At 41.5% G+C, this 16,727-nt stretch overlaps 1 long non-coding RNA gene across 2 annotated transcripts in view; it reads left to right on the forward strand.

Moving 5' to 3' along the window:
• The window catches only part of LOC137570599 (uncharacterized), a 134,011-nt gene that overhangs the window by 110,847 nt on the left and 6,437 nt on the right, over positions 1–16,727 (forward strand). The window contains exon 3 of one of the 2 annotated variants that reach the window (XR_011031102.1): positions 4,703–5,047. The exons of the other annotated variant lie outside the window; for it this stretch is intronic. This is a non-coding gene — a long non-coding RNA (uncharacterized lncRNA). Of the gene's footprint in view, positions 1–4,702; positions 5,048–16,727 lie in introns of those variants that run through there. 2 annotated transcript variants of the gene reach the window in all.

A 16,727-nucleotide genomic window follows, 5' to 3' on the forward strand; every position in this document is an offset into this window, starting at 1 on the left:
TCTGTCTTTCTCTTTCTCTTCTGTACCTTCGTAGTATCTGCAAACTTAATTAAAGCATTTTGATCTCTAGCCAAATCCTATGGATTGAAACACATGAGACATTTATTGATCGTTTATGTGAAATTGTTACAATTATTTCAGCCCTGATGTTAATTCCCACTGTGCCTTCCACCACCACATCATAAGGGAAAGGGACCTCATCATTGTATTAAGGTGACTATTTAATCTATAACCATAAGCTAAGCTGCTGTACAGTGACTGGGTTTAACTTTAGCACTACCAGGTGTTAAATAATTGTTGAGCTGATGCAGTGGGTTGCCGCTCATTTGTTGGTGTCTACCCCATGTACAGGAAAGTTGTCATTTTTGATCTGCACAATTTGAGGTGCTATATACAATTTCTTTCCAAATAATTTGTGCAATTTACATTTCGCATTATATGCATTTTTATGCACTGAACACAATGGGTTGGTCAAAAAATACTTCACTTCTAATCCTTTAGGGCCTTATTGTAAATTTTTCTTGAAGACCCCCTGATGAGTGTCTGGCCTGCTATACACTGTCAGAACTGTCCCAAGAGTTGTTATTCTCTGGACTCAGCTGTAAATCTTGTTTGAAGGCCATCCATGCAAAAGCATCTTTGAATTTCCACTGAGGCTCATCATTGGTCCATTTCCTGTTTCCCTTTGATCAGATAAATGAGGGGAGCTAATTGGACATCAAAGATGTTATTGCAGGGGTTCCCCAGAACAGTAAAATGGTGGTATGCAATCTTCAAACATGATTTACAATCATCATGCCCATTTCTGAGCAAGTAGTACACAAACAAGCTACTTTAATACTGATGCCTCCTTCAGTGCATCAGAGGGAGCAAAAAAACAAGTGCTCATCAGTCTTTGTCAACTATTCTTGGTGAGGGTATGTTTTTTTTTTTTATTTTTATTTTAGGCTTCCCTGACTAATCACTCTCCCAGTGCTAAAGTATATACAGAGTAAATGAATAAGGAAAATGTGAGAATGTACTAAAGGTCCCTTTCCATGAGGGCAACAGTTCATAACTAGTGATGCCATAAGCTTGCTGGAAATGCTAGAGATTCCTCCTGGTTTTTTTTTTTAATAATAAGGTTTTTGCACTGCTGAATTTTTGTTTCAGTAGGAAATATAAGCTCAGCATTGTGACTTATAACTGCATTACCACTTTCACAGACAAAGAAGCTGAGGGTGACTATCATAGAGTCCTTTCCATCTGCCCCTTTCCTTCAGTCTTTTAGACACTTTACAACCAATAAAGACAAATCAACATTTTTGTCAGTCATTTTTTTGCTTTGAAATTTGCACTATCATCTGATTCAAAGGCTCATACGCAATTATCTTTTTCTCCTGAGTTTTCTCCTAGGAGATCGTTTTTAATCTTGCATTTAAAATCATTTTTAGCACTTTGCAATTGAAAGAGTACGTGCAAAGGTACTATCGAAATTATTTTAAGTATTTTTGTTTTGCCTGTTGATGATTTAAAAGGCGTATTATTGCAATTTCGGAAAATATCACCAAAGAGAAAACTCAGGTTAAAAAGCTAATTGCATATGGGCCAAAATGTTTAAAAAAATGTGATAGATTTTGCCAAGTTACACATTTTTATGAGACTGAAACCTTTCTTGAAAATATGTTTTCTCATATTTATTGATTTCAAATGCATTCGATCAAAATTTAGTTTTTCATGCCCATATTTTTATTTTTTTGAGTGATTTCATCTGTGTGAAAAAGTGTTTTTCATGCCCATATACTGTATTTTCACAGGTTTTTGTGCAAAAATGTGTTTTGTCATGTCCACATTGTTTTGTGAATATTCTCATCAGTGTGAAAATGGTCTTTCCCATATTCATTGATTTTGATGCACTTGTTCAAAATGTAGTTTTTCACCCCCCCCCCCTTTTTTTTTTTGAATTATTGTGATAAAGTGTTTTCTGATGCTCTCATTTACTTAAATGCATTTGGTGAAAATATATTTTCTCATGCCCTAGATATTGTATTCTTGAGTACTTTCATCTGCACAATCATGTGTTTTCTCATGCCTACATATTTTCATGAGTATTTTCATCAGAGCAAATACGTGTTTAAGGTGTTTTTTATGACCATATATTTTCACACATCTAAAATGATAAACTTTCTTTAAAATGGGCATATTTGCTGATCATTAATATCCAGATTTCCATTTTATTTTAGCAAAATGTGAAAAAAAACCTGTCTAGATATGGATTTTTTTAGTTATTTTTCTGTCATTTATGTTGGGAGATTCCTGACCTTTTCAAACATGCCTATTGGCTTTGTCCCAATATCAGTAGCAAAAAAGTTTCTGTACCGTGTTAGCCAAACAAATTATATAGGTAGAAAAAAAACAACGTTTTGTAAGAAATAATACCTTTTAATGGCTAACTAATAGAGTTAAATGATGCAAGCTTTCTGGGATCTAGTCCCCTTCTTCAGGCATATTTCCAGATGTAAGCTGAAGTAAAACATTGATGCAGATAAATGGTAAACACGAAGATGACAGTTGTGTTGGTTACTGTTTATCCGTTAGGTGTCAGGTGATCAGCAGGCTGGAGCCAGTGAGTTAGTGCAACCATACATTAAATCCAGCAGGTTTCTGAAGATCATGAAGCCAAATCAATCATGTTACATAAGGTGTCATGAATCCTGTTCCACAATTTAAACCTTCTGTTAATGTCTTGAACATTTTCATAAATTTGTACTCAGAAACTTTTCTTGATTGATCATTTTTGAAGTTACCCTTAAGAACAAGTACTTTTAGATCGTGCATGCTGTGTCCTGGTTCACAGAAGTGTTGGCCCACTGGTGTGTCCATTTTACCCTCATTAATTTTAAAGCGGTGATGGTTCATTCTTGTGCGCAGTTTTTGTCCTGTTTCTCCTATATAGATTCCTCTTGAGGGGCATTTCATGCAGCGTATCATGTATACAACATTGGATGATTCACAGGAAAATTGGTCTTGTATTTGATGATATTTCTGTGAGTTTGGTATTTGTATTTGGCTTGTGCTCAAGATATAAGGGCAGGTCTCACACCTTGTGTTATTGCAGGGTAATGTGCCTGGAGTATCAGGTGTAGATAATGCACTTCTGATAATCATTTGTCTCAAATTGGGAGGTTGTCTGAAAGCAAGCAGTGGTAAATCAGGAAAAACATCCTTCAGGCATTTGTCTTTATGGAGTATTGGTTGTAGGGCTTTTGATATCTTCCTCAGTGTCTTTAATTTAATAATCCCAATATCAGTGAAAGATAATGGATAGAATGTGTCTGTTGATGCATCTGACACATTACAACAGAATATTACTACATCATTAGTGCACTTTTAGCAGTCTTTATTTTTCTCCCTATAATGGATTTCACCTCACATTGCTACTGAACACTTATTTTTGACAGTTTTTTTTTTTTATTAAATGGCAGGAAACCACCACCAACGATTTGTGGCTAAGAAGGTTGAATTTTTAAGTCTGGTGCTTAATAATAAAATACACAGGAAATTACTTCTAAATAACAATTGCCAGATTCAAAGAACAAACAACATTTTTTTTTTGTAAAAGTAGCACACCGAATTTCAGCTTAGCCAAACCCAAAGCAGTTTTTTGCCATTTCTTTAAAACGGACTTTAACTCAGAACTCCTCTCTTATATAAAATATAAATGACATCATAATAACCTTTAACCTTAAGGAAAAAACATTTCTTTGTTACAGCTGATACAAATCCTGCAATAAATCTGCAGTGTGTCTACTTCCTGCTTTCATGGAAGCTGACATAGGGTTAACATCCTGTGATTACAAATTAGCTTCTCTGCAGAGGTAGCCAGCTGACACAGCTGAGAGATAAAATTACAGCTGTGATTAGTCACAGATGAAGGGGGATTAGACACTGTAAATGCTTTAAAAACATACAGGGTGCATTTCTTAATTTTCCTTCGGCCCTATTCAAGAGTTCAGGTCCACTTTAAGTTAAGTTTGCCCTGAAGATATGGTAGGAGTTCCTCCATGAAAGTTGTCTCTATACTTATACAATAAAACAATATCTCAGAATTAGAACTGTCCTTCTTCTTATGTAGCTAACTGCCCCCGCCAGCACACTGCCTCCAAAGCTTGTGGTTGTGGCATCTTCCGGTGCTTATTAAGATACAACAGCCGATGCGCATGGAGCTGCAGCTATCCCCACATGAGAGTCTGCGCCTGTGTTGCGGTGCGTCTACTTGCCGACTGAGGATTCCTGAGATGAACGCTGCTCGCTTCCACACTGGGGTTCCTGCGCTGTCCCTGGATCCTCCTTTAAGGCTTGGACATGCCTGTGCCCGGTCCCTGGTCTAAAAGGGGATGGATACGATCCTCAGCTTTTCTAATTAGAAAAAGAATTCAGGGCAGACTTTCCTCCTAATTTACGTATACTATGAATACTTCTCTTTGTCTATCTTCTTTAAATTGAATTAAACTTTAATATTAGTAATATGCTATATGTACCATTTTAGAGGCAGCTTTTTGCAACCACACAAACAAGTGTATCTCATCTGATATGTTTATTAAGTTCAGGTCAAGTGCGAGAAAGAAGCAGAACGTTTTCTTTAGAATATCTAAATATTTATTGGTATTTTACTGTCACATTTTGAGATCTCTCCCTTCTGGTATATTTTTTCTCTCCGTAGCCCGCTGATTGTGCCTAGGAGAACAGGCTCAGGTGCATCTTAAACAGCTTGATTTCCATCTTTGCCAAGGCAGAGGGAATACTGTACTTCTAAAATCGCAACCGCAAGAACAGTGGAGAAGCTTTGTTTATATCTTCAATAATCGAGAGATGCAAGGAAGACTGGAGTAGAAAAAAATGTAATAGTGCAGAAGTATAAAGGGAAAAAAAGAACAGTCATATACTACAAGCGCAAAGTAAACTGTGCAGAGAGTTGGGGATTAAAACAGGCAGCAGTGGCGAAACAGACACATCTAAGGAAAGAACATATTAAGCGGAAAGTCTTAGCACAAGAATAAATAAACAATGGGGCTGGCTAGACTGTGCCACTATTAATAATTGTCACTTTGATATTTAATATTAATGAGAAAAAAACACTAAGGAATAACACTCTGATAGGAACTTTTGGATAATTAAAAATAAATGAGTTTTATTCAGTTAAAGCTCAGTTCAATAATTACATTTGTTAGCGAACATAGCAGATGATTTCCTTAAGAAATGCTTTACTTATGTAAATTGTATTGCTTTTTCCATAAAAGTCTTCCTTTACTTTTAACTACACTACTGTTTGTGTCATCAAATTGTTAGACCAATTATTCATGTATTATGCTGTAAATCCGTACGTCCCATTATAAAAATCTTCCATGTAGTCCATCATTAATTATTCATTAACTCTTAAGATGCTGTGGTCTTACTGCTGTTTTGTGCCTCAGATGGCCATGACAATTTTTCCTTTTCAACTTTACAACTGAAAGTTCACTGCAGACACTAAATTGTGCATTATTTAAAATCAGTAGGTCAATTAAATTAGAATACATCATTGCTGAGTTCACATGTCCCATGATAGCTGTACAGATGCCTGTCAAAGTAAAATGTTTATGAAATTACTAAACTCATTAACACACAGGCACAACCTGGGAGCTCTTCCTAAGCTGTCTGGTACTTGTGTAATGTTTTTCCCCTTTACAGCTGCTTAGTCATCCAGTCGCTAGCTCTACCAGTATCCACAGTATGCATAATAGCTGAACTCTTAGCACTGCTTATACCTCTGCCACTTATTTTACCAGTACTTGGAACTCCGCTGTACAATAGCCAAACTCCATGCACCCCTTACCGATCTCCACCACTGCTTTCAGCAGTAGCCTGAGTTTATCTATATAATAGCAGTTTTGACAGGACTCCAGACAAAACTCTATATGGGTTTGAATTGGGAATAATTACTCCTAACTTCACCAACATGTTTAAACCAATTTGGAAAACTTATACCTAAGAAGAATTACAGCTATTTAACTCCATAGAAGATGTTGTCTGCACCAAAAGCATGATTTAGGGAAATTGTAACAAATTATGGAAGACCAGGCATGCTCAATGAGATGCAAGTAATGCAGAGGTGATGCAAGTTTATGCACATTTTGTATGCAAAATTATGAAGCTTGAAAAAGGACCAATCAAATCCCAACTAGTCTTCCATCAATTGGGCCATTTTCAAGCAACATCAATTTACAATATTTGCAGAATTGTTCATCAACTTCTCATTTACATTTCATTTGCAGTTATTTACACCTAATTTTCCATCTCTATGGAAGACTTATTAATGATGCAATAATTCACCTTTTCATCAGCTGGATCAATTGCACTTAAAATGTAATGCTTGCATATATTGCTGAATGTGTAGTGCTACTTAAAGTGTATTTGATCTGAGGAACTGAACCACAAAAAGGCACTTTCTAAATATTCTCCAATGGAGCTCCTAGAAGACCACCAATAGAAGGAGAAGAGGGAAGGGGGGCCCTTGTCTGTGCTTGATGATTTTTCCAAAAAAAAGGAGAAACATCACTAAAAATATCTGTATTTCTGAATAAGGACACATTACTTTGACAATGTTTACAGCATTTATTTACAGGCTGAGAAAACTTTGATGGCAAGAGCAGTCATCTAATCAGTAGTCATTACTTTTTATGTTAGTGTCCAGAACATAGTGTACTTTAACATAAGCCTTTCAATTTCTTATCAAGATCAAATAATTTGTACTTTCCATAACAGCAACAAATGACACCATGAACTGGATAAACCATTTCTCAAAATCTTACAGGTGATTAAACAAATGTACTGCAAAAGTGCTTGGAATAAAATGTCTTATCCCTTTGAAAACATTTATTTTAGACCTTTCCTTATAAAGGAATAGTAAACCTAAAAATGCCAAAAGATTACATTTAACATTTTTAAATGATAATTCCGGGCAAAACTTAGCACTCATGGATTAATTCACATATTGATCAAGCATTATACCCTCAGTCACGCTTTTTGGTCTCTTTTAGGCCCCTCTTATACTCTCCTAGTGGCTCTGGGTCACCATGGGCTATCCGGGTATTCTGTACTGTAGTACTAACCATGCCCTATGCCAAAGAGCCCATGCCATGTGCTAATAAGTAGAGATGTAGCGAACGGTTCGCCGGCGAACGGTTCCAGGCGAACGTTGGTGGTTCGCATTCGCCTGGACAACTTTGACCCTCTGCATCACAGTCAGCAGGCACATTGTAGCCATTCAGGCTACACTAAGCCCTGGAGCCCCACCCCCCTTATATAAGGCATGCTCGCTGGCCATGACACTCACTCGTGTGCCTGCTGCAAACAGACAGACTAGGGAGAGCTGCCGCAGATTTTTTTCTCCTAGGGAAAGATTAGTTAGGCTCTTGGCTTGCTCCTGGCTGATTGTTATTGCTAAAATAACACCCCTCAACAGCTCTTTTGAGGGCTAATGTTTTCCTGATGTGGTTTTTTTTTTGTGTTGCTCACTGAATTATACAGCCCTATCTGTTGCAGCTGGACCTTGGTTATTGTTATCACTGTGCCAGCCAGGCCCTACCTAACTATCTATACTAGGACACCTACCTATGCCTACCTAACTACTGGGGCACCTACTTACCTATACGGGGACACCTACCTACCTACCTATACTAGGACACCTACCTGTGCCTACCTACCTATACTGGGACTCCTACCTATGCCTAGCTAACTACTGGGACACCTACCTATGCCTATCTACCTATACTGGGTCTCCTACCTATGCCTAGCTAACTACTGAGGCACCTACCTATGCCTTTCTACCTGTACTGGGACTCCTACCTATGCCTACCTACCTATACTGGGACTCCTACCTATGCCTAGCTAACTACTGGGGCACCTACCTATGCCTACCTACCTATACTGGGTCTCCTACCTACGCCTAGCTAACTACTGAGGCACCTACCTATGCCTACCTACCTATACTGGGACTCCTTCCTATGCCTACCTACCTATACTGGGTCTCCTACCTATGCCTAGCTAACTACTGAGGCACCTACCTATGCCTACCTACCTATACTGGGACTCCTACCCATGCCTACCTACCTATACTGGGACTCCTACCTATGCCTACCTACATACAAAAAGATAATAAGGTTGTTGGTTCATTGTGGACAGACTAAATTTGATCAGCTGGACAGTCACTGTTGTTCTATCATTGAGCTACCACAGCCCGGGGACCATATGGGCTGGAAAACTGCCACGGCCTGCACACTGGCCATGTTGCGCACCAGTCCAGCACGGCCATCAATACGTTGTGTAGTGCGTTACACAGTGAGTTTGGTGTGTCAGTGTGAAGCAGCACTCTAATTACACTCCCTGATTGATGTATATGTTACGGTCAGAACCCGTAGTGTGGCCACTTCTAGTTCTGGCCGGCCACTTCGGGTTCTGGCCGGCCAATGTGCGAAGTGGCCGCAGCGCAGCGGCCAATATTAGAAATGGAATGTTACGCCGTCTTGCTGCGGTCAAATTGATGACAAGTTGCTTAATTTAATGAAATATAGCCGGCGACAATGTAATAGATGAAGCCGCCAGCTTTCACACTGCCTCTCTCCTCCTCCGCCTCTCTCCTCTCCCCGCCTCCCATACAATAAGTAGCAGTTGGGGACATGCAGCCGGAGAGTCGTTCGTCGCGGCAGGGGCAGCAGAGTGGGGAGGCTTCAGACATTGCTTCTGCCAGCACCCGCTCTGCAGGAACGGCAGGATTCCCCTGCCGCGACGAACGACTCTCGGGACACGCGTGTCCCCGCCGGCTGCTACTTATTGTATAAGAGGCGGGGGGCGATCGGGGAGAGGAGAGAGGCAGTGCAAAAGCCGGCGGCTTCATCTATTACATTGCCGCCGGCTATATTTCATTAAATTAAGCAACTTGTCATCAATTTGGCCGCAGCGAGATGGCATAACATTTCATTTCTAACATTGGCCGCTGCACTGCGGCCACTTCACACATTGGCCGGCCAGAACCCGAAGTGGCCGTTCAGAACTAGAAGTGGCCACACTTCGGGTTCTGGCAGTAACATATACACATGCAAGATGTTTGAAAGCACTTTAGGCCTGCAATTTAGCATTCAATGTGATTTCTGCCCTTAAAACGCTGCTTTGTGTCACATCCAGATTTTTCCCCGGGACTTTGGGCATGTATCCCACTCCGCCATGCCCTCCTCCAGGTGTTAGACCCCTTGAAACATCTCTCCATAACTTTTGTGGCCAGCATAATTTTTTCTATTTTTCAAAGTTCGCCTCCCCATTGAAGTCTATTGCGGTTCGCAAACTTTTACGCGAACGGAACCTTCCCCGGAACCAAAAATCGGAGGTTCGCGACATCACTACTGATAAAGACTACAAAATCTGAAACAGCTGTATAAATGTGTAATTGGTGTGGTTATGTAACTGTATAAGTTATAGGCCCCTTATACACCAGGAGTTTTGGATTTGTAGTTGGCTTTTAGGGGCAGAGAGAGATTTTGATTTGCACATTTGGGAGTGATGCATCATGGAAAACTGTACTTGCTCACTGGAAACTGAGCAAGTAGTGTTTTAAAAAGGCAAAATTATATCTAGCATTGCTTTTTTAGTAAGAAGGCTTTTTGGTCTCTTTTAGCTCTTTATACTATTAGATGTGTTTGAAAGGCTCCAGGGGTCGGTGGAAAATTTTGCTGGGGGGTCCAGGTAAGTTATCTCCCTGTCAGCTTACTGCCAGTCTGCATGGGTGACACAGGCGTAGCAATCACCATAGCGTCCATAGCAATGCTACGGGGCCTTCTCTATCCCTGCGCCACAGGGGGCCCGCAGCTGAGAGGACTTTTTTTAAAAATACATATTTTTTTAAATATATATACATATTTATGATGAAGCCGGGGCCCCCCTCCACCTCCTCTCCAGTCCCCATCCTCCCCAGTCCCCCTCCTTACCACGAGTATAGCAGGTGATGGGGGACTATTTTGGCTGGCGGATGGATACTTCCTCCCTGGCCACCTGCCAGACCCGACAATTACTTTTTAGTTCCGGCCAGGGAGGAAGGAGGAGTGGAGTTCTGACAGGTGGCTGACGATGGGGGAGAGGAAGAGGACTGGAGCAGCTGTGACCCAGCAGAGGCTGCCTGAACTTCTGGAGGAGCCCCTGGCTGAACCTGGTCCTAACATGCGGCTTAGGTGAGACTTGGGCTATCAGCCTATTATCACTGCTGCTAGTGGCAGAGCTGCAGCTGTCAGCCTGAGGACAAAGTTTACATTGACAGGCTGACAGCTGCAGCTCTCCCACTAGCAACAGTGGTAATTGGCACCAGCAGGCAGATACTCACTCACCTCCACCTTGTTCCAGGCAATGCAGGTCCGTCAGTCTCCTGTGTAGTGCAACTACTCTGCACTTCCTGCTCCTCCGTTTGGGCTCTAGTGCCCGATGTCAGAAGCAGGAAGTGCAGAGTAGTTACACTACAGAGGAGAGAGAGGGACCTGCAGCCCCTGGAGCAACAAGTAGGAGTAGGTGAGTGCTGTCTGCCTGTCCTCCCCACTTTGCAGCTCATTCAGTCTGGGAGGGGGTGGAGGAGCTACCACACTGGAGGGAGGGGGATTGGGACACTTCTAGGTAGGTAGGTAGGTGTGTGTTTTTATTATACTGGGGGTCGGGGGAAGGTACAAATCTACTATATTGTATGTATGGGGGAGAGTTGGAATAGGGGACACAGCTAGCTATTGTACTGCAGAGGAAAGGGGGGGGGGGTCAGGAGGGGGCACAGATCTAGCTATTTCTGCTACCTTCAGTATGTACAGTATAAGGTGATACTGTATGCCTGTACTTAAATAATACTTGCTGCAGTGTTTGCTGATCTCAGCTACCTCCAGTATGTACAGTATAAGCTGTTACTATGTGCCTGTACTGATAGTATACTAGCTGCAGTGTGCGCTGATCTTTGCTGCTTCCTGTAACAAGCAGCTACTGGCATTATGCAATTATGTAACAAAAGGTACAGGGAGCGAAGAGACAGATGCAAGTTAAATTACACTGAAAGAATACATCAACTAACTGTTACTGTCTGGATGACACTCGTATAGTGTAGTGCATCTAGTGGATTTAGACCTTGGACGAGTGTAACCTCACTAAATCAAAATCTACTGGATCAGGGAAATAACTTGTGACTCAAATGTGTGAAATGTGACACGGTTTCTTTCAATCTTTTTTTTTTTATACAAAAATCATATTGTGGAAGGTGGAAGTGTAAATTGATGATGATCTGATTAAGTTAATCGAAAAGCAGAGTTACTGTTACTATAGTGACTTTTGTGCTACATTTCCAAATCAATTCATCAGTCTCAACGCTTTTATATAAAGCCCACTGATTGTGCACCATATCTTACTTCACCAAGGACAGTGCCACATACGGTAATCCATAAATCAATTGACAGTGTTTGTAAATAACTCATTCTGACTAAACCTTCAAGCAGAGTATGCTTATGGAAAATACTGCCTTGGCTTATACTGGAATAATGAAACACATTTTGTAGACCTGTCAGGTACCTAAGTTTCATTGATGAATACTATTACTTACCTCATCTCTCTCTGTTTCACTTATGTCTACTGAAATAAATCAAAGCTCATATTTCTATGTGCCTATGCAAATGTTAAAAATAGGCATATTGCTTATAACGTGCAAGGAATAACGTAAACTATATTAGCGTGATTTCTTTGCCAGAGGTTTAGATTCTCCGAGCAGTAGGGATGCAGCCATGAAATTAATCATATGGTTGCACGAAAACAACTGTCTTGATGTCATAATGGTATACACTGCAGTGTCCATATACAGCTAGTGCTGTTTACTTAATACAGGAAAATGGCTTAGGGAGAGATTAGAAACAACAGCATTCAAAACAAGAAGTTGGCTTGCAAAAATGCTGCTTTTCTTCTATGTTGCAGCTATAATCTAACTTTGGCTACCATACTATACTGCATTATATGAGTGTGAACCTGGTCTTTAAAGGATACTGCAGCCGAAAGGCTGCAGAGAGCTAAAACCTGCATTGTGTAGGTAAAGAAAAGGACATACTCACCGCCTCCCTCGCTCCCTGCCGTCGGGTCCCGCTCGTCAGCCACAGCTCCCGGTACTGGCCGACTCTCCTGACCCCTGACCAGGACATACTGCGCCGCACATGCACAGTATGGCCCGTAATCTTCGCTTCTGGCGTCGCATCATGACGCCAGAATTACGGACACTCCCCCGCCTCCTGCGTGTGCGCTCCAGCGGCTCCACTATAAAGCTACATGCTAGCTTTATAGTGGAGCTGCTGGAGCGCACACGCAGGAGGCGGGGGAGTGTCCGTACTTCTGGCGTCATGATGCGACGCCAGAAGCGAAGATTACGGGACATACTACGCATGTGCGGCGCAGTATGTCCGGGTCAGGGGTCAGGAGAGTCGGCCAGTACCGGTAGCTGTGGCTGATGAGCGGGACCCGACGGCAGGGAGCGAGGGGAGCGGTGAGTATGTCCTTTTCTTTACCTACACAATGCAGGTTTTATCTCTCTGCAGCCTTTCGGCTGCAGTATCCTTTAATCCATAAGCTCCATTATTTGAAGCAGGAAAAAAGGGTGCCAGAGGTTCAATGGTAAAAGCAGTGCTGCTATAAGCAACAATTAGCGGCTTTTAATGGTAATTTAGGTGCCGGGGTGCCCGATAAAATGGCAGGCACCATGGGCACCCACTACTGCAAATTTCAGCTATAAAAAGTGGGCGTGAAGGGATAGTGTGTTTGCATCAGTAAGTAGGAAAATATGAAGTGTCTTCATTAGGTCTAAATGGGACAGAACATTTATTATTTTAAATCCATATCCACACAAAGTCTAGTGTCCTGAACCCGAGGAATTACAAAATTTTAAAAGTACATACATACCTACAATAAATATTTTCATGTGACATTTCTGTCTTGTCACCAGTTTGCAGTGAACAAGCTGAGCCTGCCCTGCAATGCTGCTTTGGTCCACCTACTTCTCTGACATAACTACACTGATGGTTCTTCCCTCCCATGGGCATAAGTGCTTACCGTTGCACTGTACCTTTACTAAAATGTGCTTAAAGTATTGTAAAATGAAAGTCTAATTAATCATGTAAGTATCTGTATTACTAATTTTGCTTCCCTTGAAAAATATAACCTTTCTCCTGCCTCATGTACATTACAAAAAAAAATAAGCAAAGAAGGGCCTTTCCTCCATACTTAATTGTTGTTGATCCTTTCAGCAGTCCACCAGAGATATGTACATGACTTTAGATGATCAAGCTAACCTAGCAGAAGCAGGGGGAACAACTTCAAAGAACTTTATTTAAAGAATACCAGAGGTGAAAAAAGTTGGAGAAATGGGGGAATCAGGCATTTAGGGGGAGCGGTCCTGATGGCCACCCGTTCTCCACTGACACCCCTCTTTCTTACCTAAAGACACCCTGCAGATTCTTCTGGGCATGGCCAGTTAAACCCCCAAAGTTAAGCTGGGGCCTCCATGCCTCAGAAAAATTTCATGTAGTTGGCTGCCACCTCCCCCCCTTTCCATGGGAACTCTGACCTCCCCCCTAATTGACCCAACAGCAACATTTGTATTTTTTTGTAAACAATTCAATTTTATTGAATTTAAAATAAACACGTACAAACAAGTAAGCTTTTGTATTTTTACCTGGATGTCCCAGCTGCTGTGCTTGAGCTTCTTGCCACCCATCTTCATTCCACTTCCTGTGTGACACGGCGGCTCGCAGGCTAAATGTAAACATGCAGGGAAGAAATCCCCGCTGTTTACATCATACGGCACAAAGGAGATCGGCGATCCCTGGCCTCTGATTGGCCGGGGATCGCCGGCATCTGATAGGCTGAAGCCTATCAGAGGCGGTGCAGGATGGATCGCCATCCTGTGCCGCCCATAGGAGGGAGGGGTGGGAGGGAAGGGGAAGGAGGTGGAAAATCGCTGTGGAGGGGGGCTTTGAGGAGCCCCCCCCCCGCTGAACAAAAATAGCGGCGATCAGACCCCCCCAGCAGGGCATCCCCCTAGTGGGGAAAAAAGGGGGGAAGTCTGGTCGCCCTGGCTGCTTGCTGATCTGTGCTGTGGGCTGGAGAGTCCACGCAGCATAAATCTGCGCAAACAAGCCCGGTCCTTGAGTGGTTAAAGGAAATAGGTTTGTATAGTTAATCATTTGGCTTTGAAACAGCCCTGCTGAAAAACAAAATTCAACACAAGGCAAGAATTACTTAAAGTCATTTCCAACATATCATGCATTTTTCTCCATGAAAATGTTGTGCCTTAGTATATTATTATGTCTTCAGTTCCTCATTTCCTTAGATTCATGCTAAGTCTAGTTCTGTAATGCAATTTCATATGGGGCAAAAGGCTTTTTATGAACATGTAATTACTTTTTAAAGACACATTTGTATATTCTATGCAGAATATTATAATACTTGGAAGGTCCATATTTTGCGAGTGCGCTTAATACAATATGCTTCTATAATGATTCACTTCTTCATAGTATTCATAGTAATGAACAGGATATGTACACTGTATTTTGCATGATCACCATAAAATTAAGTTATCTTAAATCATTCCTCCAACTTAATTTTGCTGTAGATGTTCACAGATACATGTTGCTCTCACTTCTGCTTTAGTACAATGTGTGTGTGTGTGTGTGTGTGTGTGTATATATATATACAAATATATTTATATATATATATATATATATATATAGAGAGAGAGAGAGAGAGAGAGAGAGAGAGAGAGAGAGAGAGAGAGAGAGAGAGAGAGAGAGAGAGAGAGAGAGAGAGAGAGAGTGTGTGTGTGAGTGTGTGTTTGTGTTTATAGGTTGGTGTTAAAATCTAGAGGATACAAGCAGGGCCGGGCCAAGGCAGAGGCGAGAGAGGCTCCAGCCTCAGGGTGCGTGTAGGAGAGGGTTCTCAACTCACTCAGCAATCATTCCCCTATTGTGTTAAAAAAGGGAGAAATAAGAAAAGGGTATAGATGGCAGTGACTGCAAGACAGATAACTAGAGAATAAGGTGCTGGGGGCCCTGGGACATCTCTTAATCTAATAGCAAACAATCAATGTGTGTATGACGGCTGGGGTGGGAGGGATGGAGGGGCGCACTTTGGTGTCTCAGCCTTGGTTGCTGGAGGACCGTGTCCTGGCTCTGGATACAAGCTACGGCCTGGGGATTGGGGAAGTGGTGGTTTCCCAGACTTTGTCACTCCAATGAGTTCTGGGTCACCGTGAGCTTGCTGGTTAGTCTGTATTTGTCAGTAGTAATAGCCAAAGTCAAAGGATGCAGCAATCAGTCAAGCTTGGTCAAGAAATGTAGTAGAAATCTGGGCAAAGAAGTGTAAACAGGTGCCAATCAGTCAGACTTGGTCAAGAAAAGTAGCAGAAATCAAGCATGTGGCAATCAATTGGACTTGGTCAATTACATAGAATTACATAGCAGAAGTCTGGGCAGGTGGCAAGCTGGAGGACCTGGTCAATAATGTAGCAGATGTCTGAGCAAGTAGCATTAAGAAAGTGAAGTCAAAAGAGGCAAAAGGCCAGTGACTGACTGGAAACATTTATTTTAACAGAATGATGCACGCTACATATAACAGGTTCAGAGACTCTTCACCAGTCCTGGAGAAGGTTATGTGAAATGATACCAGGCAGTATGTCAATTTGTCAATAATAAATGCCTACCTAATTTTAGGGAAGAGCACCACAATTTTTTTTTCGTTAGGAAATCCACTGTGAAAATATTCTTACAACTACTAAGAAAGCTAAATTTTTGCCAATTGATGGTGTTCAAACAATTTGTTTTTTGTTTTTTGAGAGAGAGCAGCACAATGCTGGGGGGTATTAAAAAAAAATATTTACAGTAGAACTATGTATGCACTGCCAAATTTTAGGAGAACCATTAGTTAGTCTATAACCTCAATGCATGTAAGGCATTAACCCCCCTGGCAGTATGATTATTTCAAGATTTTAGGGTCTTTTTAAAAGGTTTCAGACCCTAAAATCAGGGGAAAAAACATGCTGCCAGAATGCTAGCAGCAGCCTCTTTTCTAACTCACCTCCCTGGGCTCCAGCGCTGCAATTTTACCTTTGTCCTCTGGATGATGCTGTAACACTTTGGTGAGAATCAATTCACCAGAGTGATTCAGAGCCTCCAAGAACAGGAAGGAGAATAGTTACCGACATCTGGATCCCCTGGGAGGTAAGTAAAAGCTTCTGCTGTGCACAATTCTCTGCATAGAGCTCCCAGAGGCTAGCCAGAGCGTAGCTCTGGATTACTGCCAGGGAGGTTAAAAAAGCTGGAAATTGGATTTGTATCTTTCACATGTTGCCCCTGAATTCACATAAAATAGTTCCTTATCTATGCTGCATATATTTTATTGTCTTTCTTTTTTTTTTTTTTTTAAAAACAGCATGTTCTGATGTCATTTTTGTTGCAAATGGCTGCTGTAATTTCCCTGTAGAGTCCACACTAAGCTACCATTTTCCCCATTGACTTCAATGGTGGTTATATTTAATCTCTTCCAATTGCAGAACATATTGAGCTATTCAGCAGACCATCTCTCAGACCAAACAGAGACAAACTGAAGCAATGCTATCTGTAAACATACAGATCTAAAACCATACAAAATGTCCAGGACTCTTT

The sequence above is a fragment of the Hyperolius riggenbachi genome, chromosome 4 (assembly GCF_040937935.1).
Source record: "Hyperolius riggenbachi isolate aHypRig1 chromosome 4, aHypRig1.pri, whole genome shotgun sequence".
Classification (NCBI taxonomy): domain Eukaryota; kingdom Metazoa; phylum Chordata; class Amphibia; order Anura; family Hyperoliidae; genus Hyperolius; species Hyperolius riggenbachi.